Below are 18,112 nucleotides of genomic sequence, written 5' to 3'. Positions count from 1 at the left end.
ACGAATTATACGGAATATATTAATAATCTGAAATTGTACAACAAAGCCAATATACCTCGCATTGATACCTTCATCATCCATTTGATACGTGAACATTTTCTTCAAGCGAGCAAAATAACTGAAAATAATTTAATACGCTGTGCGCTGTATCCAAATCCAATGTATCATGAGTGTTCGCTTTCCTCAAGTCACATACCTCCGGAAGCATTTCTATACTTGGATCATCATGGATACATGGAGGACGATATAGGCGTATCCCTTTTCCAAGACATAATAACAAAAAGCTTGAATATCCGCCACACTCTAGCAGTGACACAAACATAAAATGGCGATATAGTGTGGTCATGCCTAATCCTGAAAAGCTGAGGGAGAGAAGAAAGAAGACGGAGTATTGGTGTCTTCTTCCTCATCCTCTGCCGCCGATTTAAAAAATTTGCTGATTGTATAACTCATATAATTGTAATGGATAGCGGGTCTGTTGGTTTGTTTTTTTTGGAAAAAAATGACACGTTCATAGATGCTATCTATTGAATTAAACGTGGAAATAGTTTTCTTTATTTTTTATATATTTACATATTAGTTTTATATATTTACATATTAGTTTTAATATATTTATTTATTTGTACATAAACATGATAATATAATAATATAGTAATACAAAATTTCAATTTTTTTCTAGTATTGGATCCTCTTTTTCTGAAATTATAGGAATCGCAATAATTAAATAGATACAATTATATATTTATATAAAGCTTATGCATAATAATGTTATGGATCTATTGTATTAAGAAGGGAGTTACCTCAACATGGACCATAGTGGCGAGAGCTAGATGCCGTATCGCTCAAGTTGAACTCTGTAACAAGAAAAAGTTTTTTTCGTTTATTTTTTGTACTTGACAAAAATTTTATATTGTAAACATATCTCGAAAATAAACAGCTCTAAACTAAAAACACAGGCGGTAAGGCGTTGGCTTTGTACGACAGATCGCGTGTTCAAATCCTGTCGCGTATATTTTTTTTATTAAAAATTTGTTCATATTTGTAATTATTTATTATTTGTAATTATTTTGTTACTGTAGATGTTCAAAAAAATTATTTATTTAATTATATCTGTACATTTTTTGTAAATAAAGTTTTTAGGTAATTATTGTAATAATTTGAAAATCTCTATAAAGAAATATTAATATCTTTATAAATTTAATTTTAATTTAATTATTATTTTATAGAATAATTATTTTATTAATTTTAATTATTTTCTGATTGTAATAAAATTTCATAAATGTACAAATAAATAATTAAATACTCCCGTATGAAATAATTACCATTATCGTCGTTATTCATATGGACGCATAAATAAGAATGTAATAAAGACCGTTATAATTTTTGATGAAATTGATGATTAGGAATAAATAAATCATGTGTAATAAAAAATCATTGTTTTGCTTAACGACCAATCGCCGCGCACCAAATCATAAAGAGAGATCTCGAAACGGTAAAGATCTCAATAAAGAGGGGCAAAATAATAAAAGAAATTCGCGCAAACAAGCGGCGCTTATTGTTAATCATATTAGCACTCGCGCTATATCGATCAAACACTGCAATTTCTTTGACATTTTTTTTGTTATCACGACCTTGACTTTTTTTGGAATACGATTTAATTCGCGAATTGAGGAATAGTTTGTTCGATATTTTTCGTGTATCTTGACCAAGCGTGCAACAAGATTTGGTGCAACAAATAGAACAGTGCGCTAACATTTTATCGCATCTCGATCGCATCCTTTATCAAGGACTGTAATCGCTTCAATTCACGAAAGTAGAGCAACTCACAATCAGGTCCTTAACACATACGAAAAAATATTTAAATAAAATCTATTAGCAGGATAGAAAACATTAATAGAAATATTTATGGTAAAATCACAAGTGGACTGCAAAATACGATTATTGGTGTTAGAGAGAGTGAAACAATATATTTCAAGTCGATTTCAAAATAAGATGTTACAGTCGGGCTGAAAATTTGTGATCAAATTTTATGCGACCTACAACTGGAAAAAGTGGAAAGTTCCAAGTTTTTTGAAAGAGCAAGGAAAGAAAATTGTAGAATATGTGGCAGAAATAATGATTTTTATTTCGAGAAAGAGGAAGAATTATTTTTGGCGGATGAATGCATTCCACCAGAGAGTATTAACTAATTTTAATTTTAATATTTCATTCACCGGTTCAATATTATAGACAATTAATGAATTATTACCTAAAAGAATACTTTCTTATTTGATATTAATTTAATTGTAATGTATTACAAATTATTATATAATCTATTAATTTTGATTAATAAATAAATTATAGTTATTTGTTAAAAAAAAGTTAAAATTAAAAATTAATTTCGTTTTTCAATAATTGATGAAATATATATTTTATATTAATTATATTAGTGATTCCACTAATGTATTATATTTGCGAATGATTATTGAATATACGTACAAATACCTTGAGAATTATTTCACCAATTATGTAATTTTAGTAAATTACAGTAATTGATACTTATAAAATAATTAAATTATTTTCTATTCTTTTTTATTCACAATCTAAAGTGCATGAAATAAGTAACGTCACTCACCCCCATTGTTTAGACAATATGAAATCGCCCCGACCGATCAACCGTCGGGGTATCGACACGGCAATCCTTTCGCGATCTCACCGTCGTAAAGTCGAAAACCAGACATAGCCAAATTAAAATCGCACGGCTTCACGTGCACAGCGCTAAACAATAGACGCGGTTAGGCCATCGCCGCCGGCCCCGCTATCGACCGCGCCACCGAACATCTTCGCGGAATCATCGAGCACGTTCGGCGAATTGTCGTAAATATTCCGGCGAGATCACCCCCCGAAATCGCCCCGATCCGAGTTCGGCCAACCAATATCCGACTATTCCCGACCGACGGCCGACTCGGGTATATTAAGTGACTCCGGTGGATGATCAGGAACTATCACTGGCGAGTAAGGTGTCCAGTACTGCTCTCGATATCTCCATTCCTATCCAACACAAGCGAACTATCGCTTCCTATCGCGCCAGGAGCTTCTGGCCGTTCGCTCCTCTCATCCCCTGCGCGCAAGCTTTGCTCACAGATTGAGGAGCTTCTCAATCTGAGCTCTGAAAGCAAACTCTTGTGCCATCCTCTGCTGACGGTCAAGAGGCAGGGAGCTTCCTGCATTTCATAGTCACCGCACAACAACCTCAGTCTGACAATATGAGACGCATAAACAGCTGATCGGTCATAACACGTGCGCCGAAGATCCCTCGCACCATCGCGCCCGCGCGTCTACCGTGAACACGCTGAATTCGCGGAACAGACAGCGAGCGAAATCTATTATAACGATTCTCGGAACTCGCTCCGCTTTTCCCGAAACATACGACCAAATTCCGGGACAAAATGTAAATATTGTACCTAACAACAACCTCGTCAGCAAAACTATAAATACGTCAAGCTAGCAATAAATATAAATCTTTGTATGTAACGTAAAGAGGCTCTCGATATTTTATTTCTCTCCGCATAATCCTGATCACATTCGACCGACGCTATCCCGCGAAACGTTGAAACCAGGAGCCGCGACGAACAAGAGAAATGTTTTAAGTTTTTCGAGCTCTTCGCAAAAGTCATCGGATGTTACCATCCCTTCTAATGAGGAATTCGTATGAAATACCAGAGAAGCTAAAGAAAAATTATATAATTGATAATACAATTATACAATTATACAAGTGATCAGAAGATTAAAATATTAAATTTGGTCAAAGAACATCCAAAATGGACCCTAAAATCAATTCACCGACATGGAGGTACCTGTCTGAAACGCAAGTGATTTAAATTTGTGGAAAGCTGAAATCGAAAAAGGTGGAGGCATAATGGAAAAATTCAATATAATTAATAAGTGGACTTTGACTGTTTCTGCGAAGCAAGAGAGGAAAAACAACTCGTAACAAGGACATTACAACAATGGGTTTCAGCTGCAGCGGTGCAATATCGCTCTTAACATTTTAATTTTACCGCATTACAATCTTGGGTGGATAGATTTAAAAACGAACATAGCATTCAACAGTGTAAAGTCACATGTTATATTAAATCTGAAAGAGCAATGGATGTTTTAACAATATTAAAAGAAGCCGAAAAATTTCAGAAGAGAATTGCAAAAATAATAACAAAATTTGTTCATCGTTTTGTAATTAATATTGATATTGAAACCGGGTGCGAATACAGGTTTAATGTTCAATGTTTAGTTCAGAGAACCTTGTTTGTGAAACGAGAAAAATCAACGGAAATTTTTCTTGAAGATTTTAATAAGGTTACTCATAGCTACCGCCCAATAATAGCTGCAGGAGAATTTCTTCCAAAAGTTTTTCTGTATGCAGGAAGTACAAGGTAATTTTGGATCACGTGTTTATACTGCAGTGCAAACATTAATGAGAGTGTATGAAAATGTTTTTGTGACTGCCTCCAAATCGGACAAATTGACGAAGAATTTATTCAACACCTTCGTGCACGAAATCATCAAACCTTATTGTAAAAACAATAATTTTTTGTTAATTTTGGATTCCTGGGGGCGGGCAGACAGATACTCATTTCAATATTGCTCTCACCGATGATGACGGTAATTGCTCATCTACGATAGAAGTGATTCCTCCTCACTGCACTCCATACTGTCAACCATGCGATATTTATTTTTTTCGCCAAGTAAAAAATTTTATTAAAAAAATTCAAAATTCCCAAGAAATTTTACAAGAACGTAAAGAACTGTCAACGTGAGAAGATGCCATCAAAATCCATTCAATAATTCATCATCAATTGTCATTTCCAATTTTCGCACCAATGATAAAATATGCCTGGTTTTCATCAAAATTGATCCATGAAAGAGAATATTTTCATAATGTTAATCAAATCTGCTTTTCTCAAGATATTAGAAGAAGTAATTGTGTCTGCAGCAAAATTTTATTTATTAGATATTCACGATGTAATAAATATTTATGTTTTTTTTGTTTCTACGATCTGTATCATCCCACACAATGTTCGTCTACAAACACATAACTTTTTCTTTTATTCATAATAATAAATCGATTAATATTAATCAAAATTAAAGAGACTATAAACATACTGACACGTATGTGACTTATTTATTCCTAATCATCAATTTCATCAGAAACTATAACGGTCTTTATTACATTTTTATTTATGCATCCATATGAATAACAACGATGATGACAATAGTAATAGTAATTATTTCATACAGGAGTATTTAATTATTTATTTGTAAATTTATGAAATTTTATTACAATCAAAAAGTAATTAAAATTAATAACATTAAATTAAAATTAAACTTATAAAGATATTAATATTTTTTATAGAGATTTTTCAAATTATTACAATAACTACTTAAAAACTTTATTTACAAAAAATATACAGATATAATTAAATAATTTTTTTAAACATCTACAGTAACAAAATAAATACGAATTAATTTTTAATAAAAAAAAATATATATATGCGACAGGATTTGAACACACGATCTACATCGTCCAACGCCAACGCCTTACCACCTGTATACCGCTGCTCTTGCTCAATAGTGATGATTAAATATATAAAACATTTTGCTCGTATATCGGCCGACTAAATTCATTTTTTAAAAATCAATTTCTTCGAAATTATGAGTCATTGGTAAGAACGGCTGGACACGTATCATTTTTTTTCGCTCAAGAGCCTGTATAAAGCACATCAAAATATCCCGATTAGTCATCTAGTGTTCCCCTTGTAAAATGCAAAAACTCGGCACTAGGCTTTCCAATGAAACAACATGCACCGTTTTCGTGCACACTGAAATGCCCAATGAAACACTATCCGCAGCGAGTGTGCACTCAGTGCGCACCAGTTCTGCCAGTGAAAAACTAGTTACTAGCACAGTAAAAAAGAACAATAGGATAACTTCTTAGTGGCACCTTTGATCTGAATGCTACACGATCGCCATGTTGTTGATTGTGCGGACTACAATTTAAATTGATAACTAAAGTGAACATATTAGATATATTACAATTGCGAATTAATTGTAATTATAAATACAACAATTTAGAGAATAATAATATTTTGCATAACTAATTTTTAGTTTTTTTAATAAGGTCATTTAATTTTTAATCTTTAAGAGGATGCTAAACTGACGAGCGAACTCTGACAAAAACATATGTTCACACATATACACATACATAGATATATTTATGTGTACATGCATACACTCATACATACATTTCTGTACATACATGATACACATATGAACAAATTTCAGGCACGCTAATCTTTCATATCACGTTTTCAAATCTAATTGTAAAAACTCTACATTGTTCCTGCATGTAATTCGCATTTCCTATCTTATTTTGTACAAATAGGCTGCTAAGTTTTTATATGAAGCAAATATTCGCATGACAACTCTTGACTCCATATTGGACTAAGAGTCAGTAAAAAAGATCGAAATTTCTTAAATTTTTTTCGTTCTCGGTATAAAATCGACCGGTATAACTTATATAGGTGCATATACTTTAATTGTGGAAAAAGATTTTTAAATCTGCAAATGTAATTAGGAAATTAGCGTGCCGGAAAATTAATCGGTTTGATCGATAAAATAGAACAGACTTTAGGATCCCTTTAAGTTAGTACACATACACACACATACGCGCGAGCACACACGCACACACATACGCATATCCACACGCATATGCACACGCATACGTATACGCACACGCACACGCACACGCATCCCCCCCCCACACACACACACACACACACACACACACACACACACATCACGCACACGCATGCACATGCACGCACACGCGCGCACACGCACACGCACACATGTCTGTGTATTTTGCATAATTATTTTTATTATTTTTTTAAAACCTTAAAATATATATAGATTAAATTTATATAGAAAGGTAATTGTGTAATGGAAAGGTTATTATTAAAAATATTCTGATTATCTTGTGCTCAAAATTATAATTATGAAGAAAGAATATTAGCGCTCAAGAATGAAAAAAAATTCTGTATTATTTTTATTTTTATTTCAAACATCTTGCACAATGATCATTTTAATTCTTAAACTTAATTCTTCACTGACTTAATAGTTAAAATTATTATCTGATTAATAATTATAGTTATTATTCCATTTTGAATATTATAAACTTTTGCATAGAATAATACTGATTTTACCTTTTAGATTAGAGTTATGTTTCTTGTAAAATAATTTTATCCACGTTTCGTAAAATTGCTTTTTTTCCAAATATACAGCGATCTGCAACATTATAAATAGAATTAATACATACAAATATTATAAATAAAGAAAGTTAATAATTTGAACAATATTTTATGTTACATATATACACATACATGTAAATAAATATTATTAAGAATCACGTTATATGAAAAATGCATATCATAAATATACATATATAAAATTATTTATATTATAATTATATATATATATATATATATATATAAAATCATAAAAATATTGCACTCTAAATTAATGATTTTTTTTTATATTTACGCATTTGTATATTGAACAGTATTACTGATGCTAAAAAACCGCCGTATTGGTTGTGCAAAACGGTCATGCGCGAGAGAATTATTAGTACGCTTTTTGACAGAATGATCCTACTGTCACAGTATAAGTAGATACAATAGGTTCACTCTAGTCGGCATTTTTGATCTGAAGGTCAATCATGTAACTTTACGTGAAATTTTTCACTTTTCATTTTTCACTTTTTACTTTTCATTTTTCACACCTTGGAGTCAATTATGTAACTTACGTGAAATTTTTCACTTTTCATTTTTCACTTTTTACTTTTCATTTTTTACACCTTGACATTTCACGTGAAACTTTTCACGTACAGCGATTATGTATGTAGCTTGGATGCGTGGAAAGTGAAATCATGAAATATAGTTTCATAGGTTTTATAGCTAATGAAAATTATTTTATTGGTACAGTATTATATATATCTTTTAATAATTAATTGTATATGTATTACATACACTTAATCCTAACGCAGCCCTAATCTTCTCTAATTCCGAAGCATATTTATTAATTTCTTAGATTTCCGCCTTTCCGCCACCAAGGTACATGGCGAAAAAGAAAATGTAAAAAATTTCACATTTTCACGTTTGAGAGAATTACATGATCCCGCAAAATCATACATGATCGTAAGTTTACATGAAATTTTTCACTTTTCCGCCCTAGGGGAAAAGTTACATGATCGACCTTCTGAAGTGAAATGGTCGTATAATGTGAGTGTGCAGCGCAGGCAGTTTAAAGTGATAAGCATAAAATAAAATAAAACTATATATGTAATTAAAGAAAAACAAATGCAATAATTTATGCAAATATAATAAGAAAAAAATTATTCAAAATTTTTAATTTGCATTTAATTCACATATAAATTTATTTCCTTTACCAATATATGTATGTACATACAAATATGAAAAATTATTAAATTATTACAATTATTAAATATAAAGAATGTATATTTACTGATATATGGTGTATATTTATTGATATATGGTGTATATATTGTCGCGTTCGCGGCGTTACTTCTCGAGATCGCGATACTCGGAGCGCTTTCGGAAAGGAAGAACACTTAAAAGAAAAGCTCGCTCTTTATTAAACAAACGGTACAACGGAACAGAAACGCGTCCGGCCACCGCGGAATCTGGCCGTCAAATCTGTATAACAGTCGGAAAACGACGCGTTGCCAAGGGCCGATCCTCTATTTAAACTCTTATCGATTGATATTGATTAATTTCAGCAGCGCCGAACGGAACACCGCACGGCCGCAACACTGCTCCCCTCTTTATAAAATTGTCGTCCCGACAATTCTTCCTCTTTCAAGAACTTCCTCTTGGAAAAGACTGGACTCCTGGCGACTTCCTGCCCTACCCTGGGCTGCTGCCTCAGGTTACCGGGCGCCGCTACTTCTAATCCCAGTCTTCTCTACTCTTCAGAAGAATCTTGTTCTTGAAATTTTCGCGCGTTTCACTCTTGACTCTTCGTCTTGAGCTTTGCGCACTTCTCTCTTCCATTTTTCGGACAAAGTGGGGGTAATCGTCGTGGACCCTTACGTCTTTCTAAAAGACACACTAAGCCCCTGCCTCGGCATTCGCCCATCGTTCCCCGGAAAAACCACGACTCGGAAAACCGGGGGCGAGGCAGACTTCTTTGAAGCACGAGCTTGAAGATCTTGCTTGGTGCTCAGGCTCGAAGATCTCCCCACGACGCTTCTCACGACGGAAGGAAGCTTAAAGAAAGATAAAACAGAACACAGTAACTCAAAACAATTAACAAGAAATAAAAGTAATGTCAAAATTGGAAAACCGGGCCCCGAAAACCTCTACTTAAAATTCTTCCCTTTCTCTAAACGGAGCTAACCTGTCGGCATACACAACCTTGCTTTTCCGACTACCTGAACGAGAAATACAGAAAACTGCATCACTAATTTTTCTTAATTATCTCAAAAGGTCCCTCCTAATCGTTCTGTAGTTTGGGAGACCTACCCTTCTTACAATAAGGATTAAATAACCAAACCTTCTGTTCTTCTTCAAAAACGGGATGCCTAGCCTTTCGATCATAGCGGCATTTGATCTTCAAAGACCTTGATTCTAATCTCTCTCTTACTCTCTGATGAATTTCATCCAGCTTCTGCCGCAAATTCCGAACGTACTCCTCCGCTGACTCGGAAAAACCATAACTGGGAGGAGTACCTCTTAGCAAATCCATCGGCAAGGTAAGATCTCTTCCGCAAAACAATTCTGAAGGAGTTACGCCTGTAGCCTCATGTTTAAAGATCCTATAGGCAAGAAAAAACATGGGAATCCAACGATCCCAATCCTTTTGATTCGCTTCAACAAACTTTGATAAATACTGTAGAATTGTCTGATGTTGTCTTTCAACTTGATCATCAGACTGAGGATGAAGAGCGGTCGTCGTCGTTTTCCTAATTCCCAAAATTCTCATCAATTCTTGAAAGAGCTGTGATTCAAAATTCCTTCCCTGATCAGTATGAAGTTCCAACGGGACTCCATATCTAGAAACAACCTGATTAACAAAAATTTCTGCTACCGTAGTAGCTCTCATATTTTTCAAAGGAAAAGCCTCTACCCATGTAGTAAAACAATCAACAACAACTAGGAGATACTTATTACCTGAAGAAGAAACAGGTAACGGGCCTAAAATATCCATCTGAATCCTCTCAAAAGGAGCTCCCGAATTAAAGATCTGCAAAGGAGATTTCCCTTTATCTGCAGCACCCCTCTTCGCAATACAAATCTTACAGGTTCTGCACCATTCCTCAACATCCTTCTTACAGGTTGCCCAATAAAAACGCTTCCGGATCTTTTCCAGCGTTTTATTGATCCCGAAATGCCCTCCAGAAGGAGTATCATGAGCTTCTTCTCAAATCTGCTTCACTTTGCTTCGCGGGACCATCAACTGAAGAAAACTGTTTTTCAAATTAGGAGCCTCCCATCTCTTATGCAAAATTTTTTCAACTTCTGAACGCATATGAATTGGAATTCTCCTAGGAGCCTGTTTGATAGGACAAGAATCCATTAATTCAATTTTATGTTGAAGAACTTCACACTTTCCTGCAACAGCTTGCTCCGAAAACACGTCACGAAATTCTCGCAACAATGTAGCGAAAACTATTTTCTGATCTTCCTCCAACTCTCGGGAATTATTATTAAAGAATTCTTCCAACTCCGCGGGCATAGCTTCGTCCTCTTGCTTAATCCGACGACAAAAATCTTCCCTATGACCTCCACGGAGAAAAGATTCTATTACAGTTTGCATCCCTATTCGTGAAAAGAAATCCGCGCCCAAAATACAATCCTCTCCAATATCAGCAACAAAAATCGGTAACTCTAAATTAAATCTCCTTAACTTTATCTTAGCAAACATTTTAAAACTGATCGGGACCCTTTCTCCCGTAGGATACCTCAAATTTTCTTCCTTTGCTGAAAAACGCTTCCCTTTTCTCCCTATAAATTTACTACTCACCAAGGTCACATCAGAGCCCGTATCCAATTTAAAAATACAGTCTCTCCCATTAAGAGAGCCTTGGAAAACAAAATTTCCTGATTTTTCACACCCTCTCTCAAAACGCCTACAAACACCCGGGGCATTTCTTCTATTTGTCGAGCCCGGCCCAGAAAGTTCGACAAAACCTATTTTCCCTCCTGTGAAACAGAAAGTGATGGACACTCGGAACGGAAGTGCCCTTGTTTTCCGCACTATCAACATTCCTTTTTCTCTTGAATTTTAAAATTCTTCTTTTTCTTAAACCCCTCGTTCCACGAGATTCTACTTTGAACCCGTTTAAATCAGGATTGCTCTTATAATTCGAGCTTCTTTAATCTTTAACCTCTTTAAAATCAAAATTTCTCCGCTCTTTTAAACAATTCTCCCTAATAATTTTAAGAGCCAAAGCTCTTTCTACCGCCGCCCTCAAAGATGTTAACTCTTCTAGCTGCAATGTTTGTTTAACATTCACATCAGACAATGCAATTACAAATTGTGAACAAGCAATTTTGTCACGAACTCCGGGAGAACATTCAGGATAAGCTAATCGAGATAAACGCTCGATATCCGAGCCTAATGCAGCTAAATCTTCTCCGAATCTCTGTTTTCGATTCGTAAATTGATAGTAATTTTGCGAGGATAAATTTTCTCCAAAACGTAGCTCTAAACGCGCGACCAAATTTTCAAATTGAGAGTTCTCAAAATCCGTGCCCCCTTCCAAAATCGCACGCGCTTTTCCTCGGAGACATGACGCTAATACGACAGCCTTCTCCGCGTTTCCCAAATTATTCGCCGGCGCAATTAAATTAAACTGCGTAAAATATTCGCGCAACGGAACACTACCGTCATAAGTATCGGGCTTAAATTTCAAGTCGGAACTAAAATTTGAAAAAGGAAACTGGCCTGATATCGGACGTTGCGAAATATCTTCCTGCGGACCGGGCATTGAAAATGTTTCTGTCTCTCGACGAGCGCGCTCCTCCCTCAGAGAGTGAAGCTCCTCCAGCGTTAAGCGAAGAATCTCCTCCAAGTTCGGAGACGCCTCCGGCCCTTCCGCTCGAGTAAAAGCCCTTTTTCTCGCAGAGATTACTCTCCGACCTTTCGCCTCTTCCTGTCCAGTCCCCGTCTCTTCTGTTTGTCGCTCCACCATTATCTCACACACACACACACACACACACACACACACACACACACACACACACACACACACACACACACAACACACACACACACACAAACACACACACACACACACACACACATACACGAATCGAAAAATTCGATCCTGGACGAGCCCCCAAAATTGTCGCGTTCGCGGCGTTACTTCCCGAGATCGCGATACTCGGCGGAGCGCTTTCGGAAAGGAAGAACACTGTTAAAAGAAAAGCTCGCTCTTTATTAAACAAATGGTACAACGGAACAGAAACGCGTCCGGCCACCGCGGAATCTGGCCGTCAAATCTGTATAACAATCGGAGAATGACGCGTTGCCAAGGGCCGATCCTCTATTCAAACTCTTATCGATTGATATTGATTAATTTCAGCAGCGCCGAACGGAACACCGCACGGCCGCAACAATATTATTGTACATATTAAAAAATAAAATTTTAGATAAAAATTATAGAGTTCAAAAAGATTTATTAATTGATAAGATCATTTATGATATGTGCGTGCGTGCGTGCGTGCGTGCGTGCGTGCGTGTGTGTGTGTGTGTTTTACGTCCCGAGATGGCGTAGAACGATTAATGAGTTTGAGAAAGGAACTCTGGAGAGTTTTACTTTTATGGATACTAAATATGGTTATATTTAGATTAGAGTTTGCGAAATTACAATTTAAGATTAAGATTTAAATTAAGATTTGATTCGCAATAAAGATAATTTCCTAAATCAATGTAAACGTAAACAGAAATATCAATGAAGAGTTATATAAAAACAACATTAACAAAGTGGCAATAATAATAATAATAATAATAATAATAATAATATAATGTAAATTAAAAATATAATATAGTATTTAAGTGTTACTATAAAGAGCTACACAAAAAGATGATATAAATTTAACGTGAATTTAATTTATAAAGAAACCAATCAATCAAATAATAATAATAATAATAATAGTAATAATAATAATCTAAATAATAATAATAATAATAATAGAAATGATTACCTTAAGTGGTTCAAAGCAAATAGTTAAAAGTTTAAAATTCTAGCAAATTCCCTTTCCTTTCCTTTTCCTTCCTTAATAGTTAATTTAGTTTTCATCCTTAATAGTAAAAGATTCAGTGATTTGATTCAGTGGAATGATTTGACGACTACATTCTCTGGAGGTTCGTTAATGATTGCCGCGTCTGCATCCAAGCCGTATCTCTAGGATAGGGGCCGATGCAAAGGGGAGGAGCAAACAAAGCACTTCTCGACTGAGCACTTTATTTCGTGTTACGGTTATTTACGCGAAAATAGGAAAAAATAAAAGGAAAAGAAAGAAAGAAAAATAAAGCTAAAATCTAATATTTTTTCGTAGATATCGCTAATACTTAATAATAGATCTTATTATTGCAAAACGAGAATTTATTTAATTCGTTTTCGTCAGTTAAATTTTCGTTACACAACAAAAGACTCTCCGAATTAACCCTTCGTTGGAAAGTTTATATTAGGAATATTTGAGTGCGATAAGCCTCCCCTTTAGGATAAACTAAAATCATCGAACTCATTTGTCTCTTCTACAATTGCAACATTGAAAACTGAAGAAGAGATGATTCGAGAAAACGAAAATTAAGTTATAAAATTATATTTTCAAATTATATATTCAAATATATATATATATATCCAAAAGAAAACAATAATAATAATAATAAAATAAAATTATCTTATAAAATTATCTTATCGCAAGACGAAAGAAAATGAGTTCTCGCTTTATTATTAATTATCTTAATAATAAAAGTTATATAAAAAAAGAGGAATATATATATATAAAAATGATAAGACTGTAAAATGATAAAAGTTATATGCCTTAACATTTAAAATTGTGCATGCGTTAACCTAAGGTACCACTCGACTGCACCTACGTCATTTCGGATGAACGTTCGCAAGTTTTAATTTTCTGCGGACGTTACACTCTGTGTGTGTGTGTGTGTGTGTGTGTGTGTGTGTGCGCGCGCGCGCGCGCGCGCGCGCGCGTGCGTGCGTGCGTGCGTGCGTGCGTGCGTGCGTGCGTGTGTGTGTGTGTACAATTACAAAAGAAATGAGGTTGATATTTTTTGAAGTTTGTTTTTTTCATTGACTCATCCTATGTTATAAGTGTGTGTTAATTTCAAATTCACTTCTCAATAATTCTTTTTATACTTAATTTTCCTTCTTTTATTATAATCTAAGCGAAGATACGCTATATATAATATCTAAAACAAAATATAACGAATATTCAATTCGATATCCATTTCTTTATTTATGTTTATATAAATTTTGCACACTATAGAGTATTTAAATTGTTCTGTTGGTTTGACAAATTTATATCATAATACTGTGGTTATGTCATGTACAATTTTTTTGAACCGCCATATTGTTGAGTGTGCATCTCTGTCATACGCAAGTGACAACCATTTCACGGATATTGAGCAGAGTGAACCTACCGTATCTACTTATACTGTGCTATTGTTCTTTTTTATACTGTGCTACTAGTTAGCAATCTAGTTTAGGCTGCGTTCGGAAATACACACTAATGTGCCACTAATACACATCGATCGTTCGGAAAACTCAATGTGTACTCGTGTACACTGTACATTCGTGTTCGAGATCGGAAACATCGAAAACGATCACATCGTGTGCTACGAAACCACTCATCGAAAAAGCAGGAATCGGTGTGAGCTAATGTTTTGTTAAAGTTTGATTCAATAACCTGTCATAAACTTCGAAAAAAAATAATCAGTGTTTGATCGTTGAGTGGATAGGACGTCTTTTGTCCCCACATAAATTTTTGTGTGATATAATTTTTTAAGGATAAAGATAAAGTATAGAAGAATATAGATAAATTTATAAAAAAGGATATAAGCAAGGAAAAAAGGGAAAAAGCAAGAAGAAGAAATAGAGGACCTGTATCATATACCCTGGGGTTGAAGACACATAGCAAAGAGAAGTCTGACTCTCAGAAGAACAGCGGTCCATGTGCCAACCCCACCTCCACGTGATGAATCAATAACGCCGAAGTACCCCCTTGGCGGCTGACGGGGCTCTGGCTTCCGGTAGACCGCGTGCACTGGCACGTTGGTCTAGGCTCTGGATGGGCGGTCGGTCTCGTTACGAGTGTCGCAGTCACGGTTCGAAATTCCGGGTGTAGGCCCGGAAAAGTAGGCCGGGGGCAGATGCCCTTAAGCCATCGGCGTGACTGGGCTTGGCTGATGTCGGTTCTGAAGGGTCCAACGCGAGGACACGAGTGTGTCCGCCTGGGCATAGAGATTTATTCCTTTCCCGGATGGGCCAATGGACAGAGGAGGGAGTTGACGGTGGGATACACTTCGACTCTCGAATCTGAAAGCAGGGCCGCCTACCGGTGGGGCATCGGGATGCGACTCCTTGGGCGGGCGGCCCTAGGCCGGTACTCGCCTGGAACGGTCGCTATCCCGTAGTTAGGGTAGTTAACCCCCACATTGGGAGGCCGGGTAGAATACCTGTCTCGGTATTATTATCGAGACAGGTCGCCTGGAGCTAATCCACGCGGACACTTCAGGCTTCGGGAAGGGGGGATGGGAGGCGAAGGGATGTTCGCATCCCGGAGCCCGACATCCTCAAACAGGGGTCCGCCTTCCCCCTCGTATAAAAACGCGGAGGCGGGGAAACGGATAGAGGCGGTGGATGGGCGCCGGACCTCCGGCGTATGCTGGTTTTCCGGTGCCACACATCGCCAACAGGGTTGTCGCTCAACCTGTATAAATAATTGGAAGGCATAGGGTAGAGGGGGTGGAATAATCGGTGGTCATGCGCGAGGAGGACGCGGGTTCGGCGGGGTCCCCAGTTCTCGGGTGCTCCTCTGGCTCCGTCTCCTCCTACAGAGGCCCGCCTACTCTCTCGTATAAAAACTCGGAGGCGGGGACACGGGTAGGGGCGGTAGTTAGACGCTGGACTCTCGGGTCCATGGTGTCACATATCGCCAACAGGGGACTGCTTCCCCCTCATATAAAAACTCGGAGGCAGGGACACGGGTAGGAGCAGTGGATCGACTCCGGACTCACTCACAGAGAGTGGGCCTTAGGAAGTCACACATCGCCAAACAGGGCATCTGTCTTCCCCTGTATAAAAACTCGAAGGCAGGGACACGGGTAGGGTGGCGAGTGACCTAGGGTCGGATCCCGAACGTCGCTTTCCACCAAAACGGGGTCCGCCCCCTGGAGTTTGTCCATCCTGACCTATTGGCCGGGATGGGCGAATGAACGGAGAGCGAACCGGGGCCAGATGGCTTACCACATTCGGTGGAAGCATCTCTGGCACAAATCGGCGTGGCCTGACCGGTAGACGGATCGGACTCTTCTCGGCTGGTAGCAGGCTGCCGGGGCGGCACACCCCTCCGCAATAATCCTGCCCCCCTCCCTTTTCGTCGGAGGGCGTGCCCTTCGGGGGACCAGCTGGAGGACTTGGCCTGAACACAGGCGTCGGTCTAGTGGGAGTTCCGCATCACCCCACTATAAACCAACCGGATGCGGCGCGCGGGGGCGGGCTCCCTAGGACAGTGAACTAGGGAGTTCCGCATCAATATATCGGAGGTTACAGCCCCGAAGACGAGACTCTGTGGGGGGTTTATGGGATGGGTCTCCACACTTTGTGGAGACTATCGACCATCTTGATGTGGTGAGGGGGCCATCTTGACGTGGTGAGGGGGCTCCCTGTCCCAATGATCACCTGTTGGCAGTACTGGGGTCTAACCCCGGGAAAGCCCGGGTGCGAGGGGTCTAAGGCATACCGTACGGACTCTCTCCGCTACGGCAGAAGGGTCTGTACTCTGGGTCCGGTCTCCCAGTAGGGTGTCGGATCTCCTTCGGGAGATCCACATCCAATGGGCCGGTAGAGGATGCGGCGACTCTGACTTCAAACGCCTGATGCGGCGCCGATAGAGGGAAGTCTGCTCCCTGTCCGCAACGACGCGGGTGTTCCCGCAGGCGTGTCACCGTATCTTCGGATGTTCCCGAGGCACGGCTCGACACATGCCACGGGGGGGGGCGGTGCTCCGCCCATAAGGGGAGTTTGTTGAGCCGCGGGGCCGCTCGGACGTTTCCGAGGCAGGGTCGCGGCTCTCATATTTCAGAGGGACGGACCGTAGGGCCGCCTGGACATCTTCCAGGGCAGGGCCTATGGTCTGGGTGCCGTCGGAGCCGCTCGGACATATTCCGAGGTCGGGGTCCGGCGACACGTGATGTAAAGGGCAGACCAGGCTCTTGAGCCGGGTGAAGGCAACCGGTCTAGGGAAAGGACACCTCGAATAACAAACCACGTTTATGTTTCAAATGGAATGTACAACGAGATGGAAATAAACCGAATCAGGGGCTTCGGAATCCCAGGTCCTGGCGCGCTAGGGGGAGTAGTGTCCCGGCTCCTCCCGCATCGTCATCTGACGACGGACGAAACTCAGGGTTGCCAGCGGGTCCTGCAGTGGAAGTGACTACCGCTGAAGAGGGCAGCCGCTCCGTTAAAGCGGCATTAGGGAAGCGTGAGATTCCTAACGCCCTGGAGGTCGGGGTCTGGACGACTCTCGACGCGGAGACTCTCCGCCTAAGGGGGGAGGGGATCCACCCCCACCCCTGCAAACATCGCAGGGGACATTAACTCCACCGCCAACGCCGGCCCGCAGGCCTGGCCCCCGCTCCAGGACAATGGCCCGGGATAGGGACGGGGGCGCAGAGATGCGTTCTCCATCGGCGGGCTCGAGGAGGTCGCTATTGTCGCACGCCTCAACCGGGGGGGGCCAAGAGGAGCTGCTCTCGGGGGGGAAGATCCCGGCGCCGGGCCGGTCGAAGAGATCCGCTTCGCAGA

General features: G+C 38.8%; 1 protein-coding gene, 1 long non-coding RNA gene and 1 pseudogene across 12 annotated transcripts in view; 2 read left to right on the top strand and 1 right to left on the bottom strand.

Moving 5' to 3' along the window:
• LOC105427296 (chromatin assembly factor 1, p105 subunit) overlaps positions 1-18,112 on the top strand; it is a 798,730-nt gene that overhangs the window by 752,395 nt on the left and 28,223 nt on the right. The gene's annotated exons all lie outside the window — the stretch shown is intronic.
• On the bottom strand, positions 533-17,901 carry LOC148936396 (uncharacterized). Its single transcript, XR_016139548.1, has 3 exons — positions 15,185-17,901; positions 7,242-7,323; positions 533-854 (listed from the first exon to the last, which is right to left on the bottom strand). It is a non-coding gene; the product is annotated as an uncharacterized LOC148936396 (long non-coding RNA).
• Positions 3,678-5,897, top strand: LOC148936397 (uncharacterized; annotated as a pseudogene).

Source organism: Pogonomyrmex barbatus, unplaced genomic scaffold (genome assembly GCF_055798465.1).
Source record: "Pogonomyrmex barbatus isolate J1 unplaced genomic scaffold, ASM5579846v1 scaffold22, whole genome shotgun sequence".
NCBI classification, from domain to species: domain Eukaryota; kingdom Metazoa; phylum Arthropoda; class Insecta; order Hymenoptera; family Formicidae; genus Pogonomyrmex; species Pogonomyrmex barbatus.
This window is presented reverse-complemented; position numbering and strand designations above follow the sequence as displayed.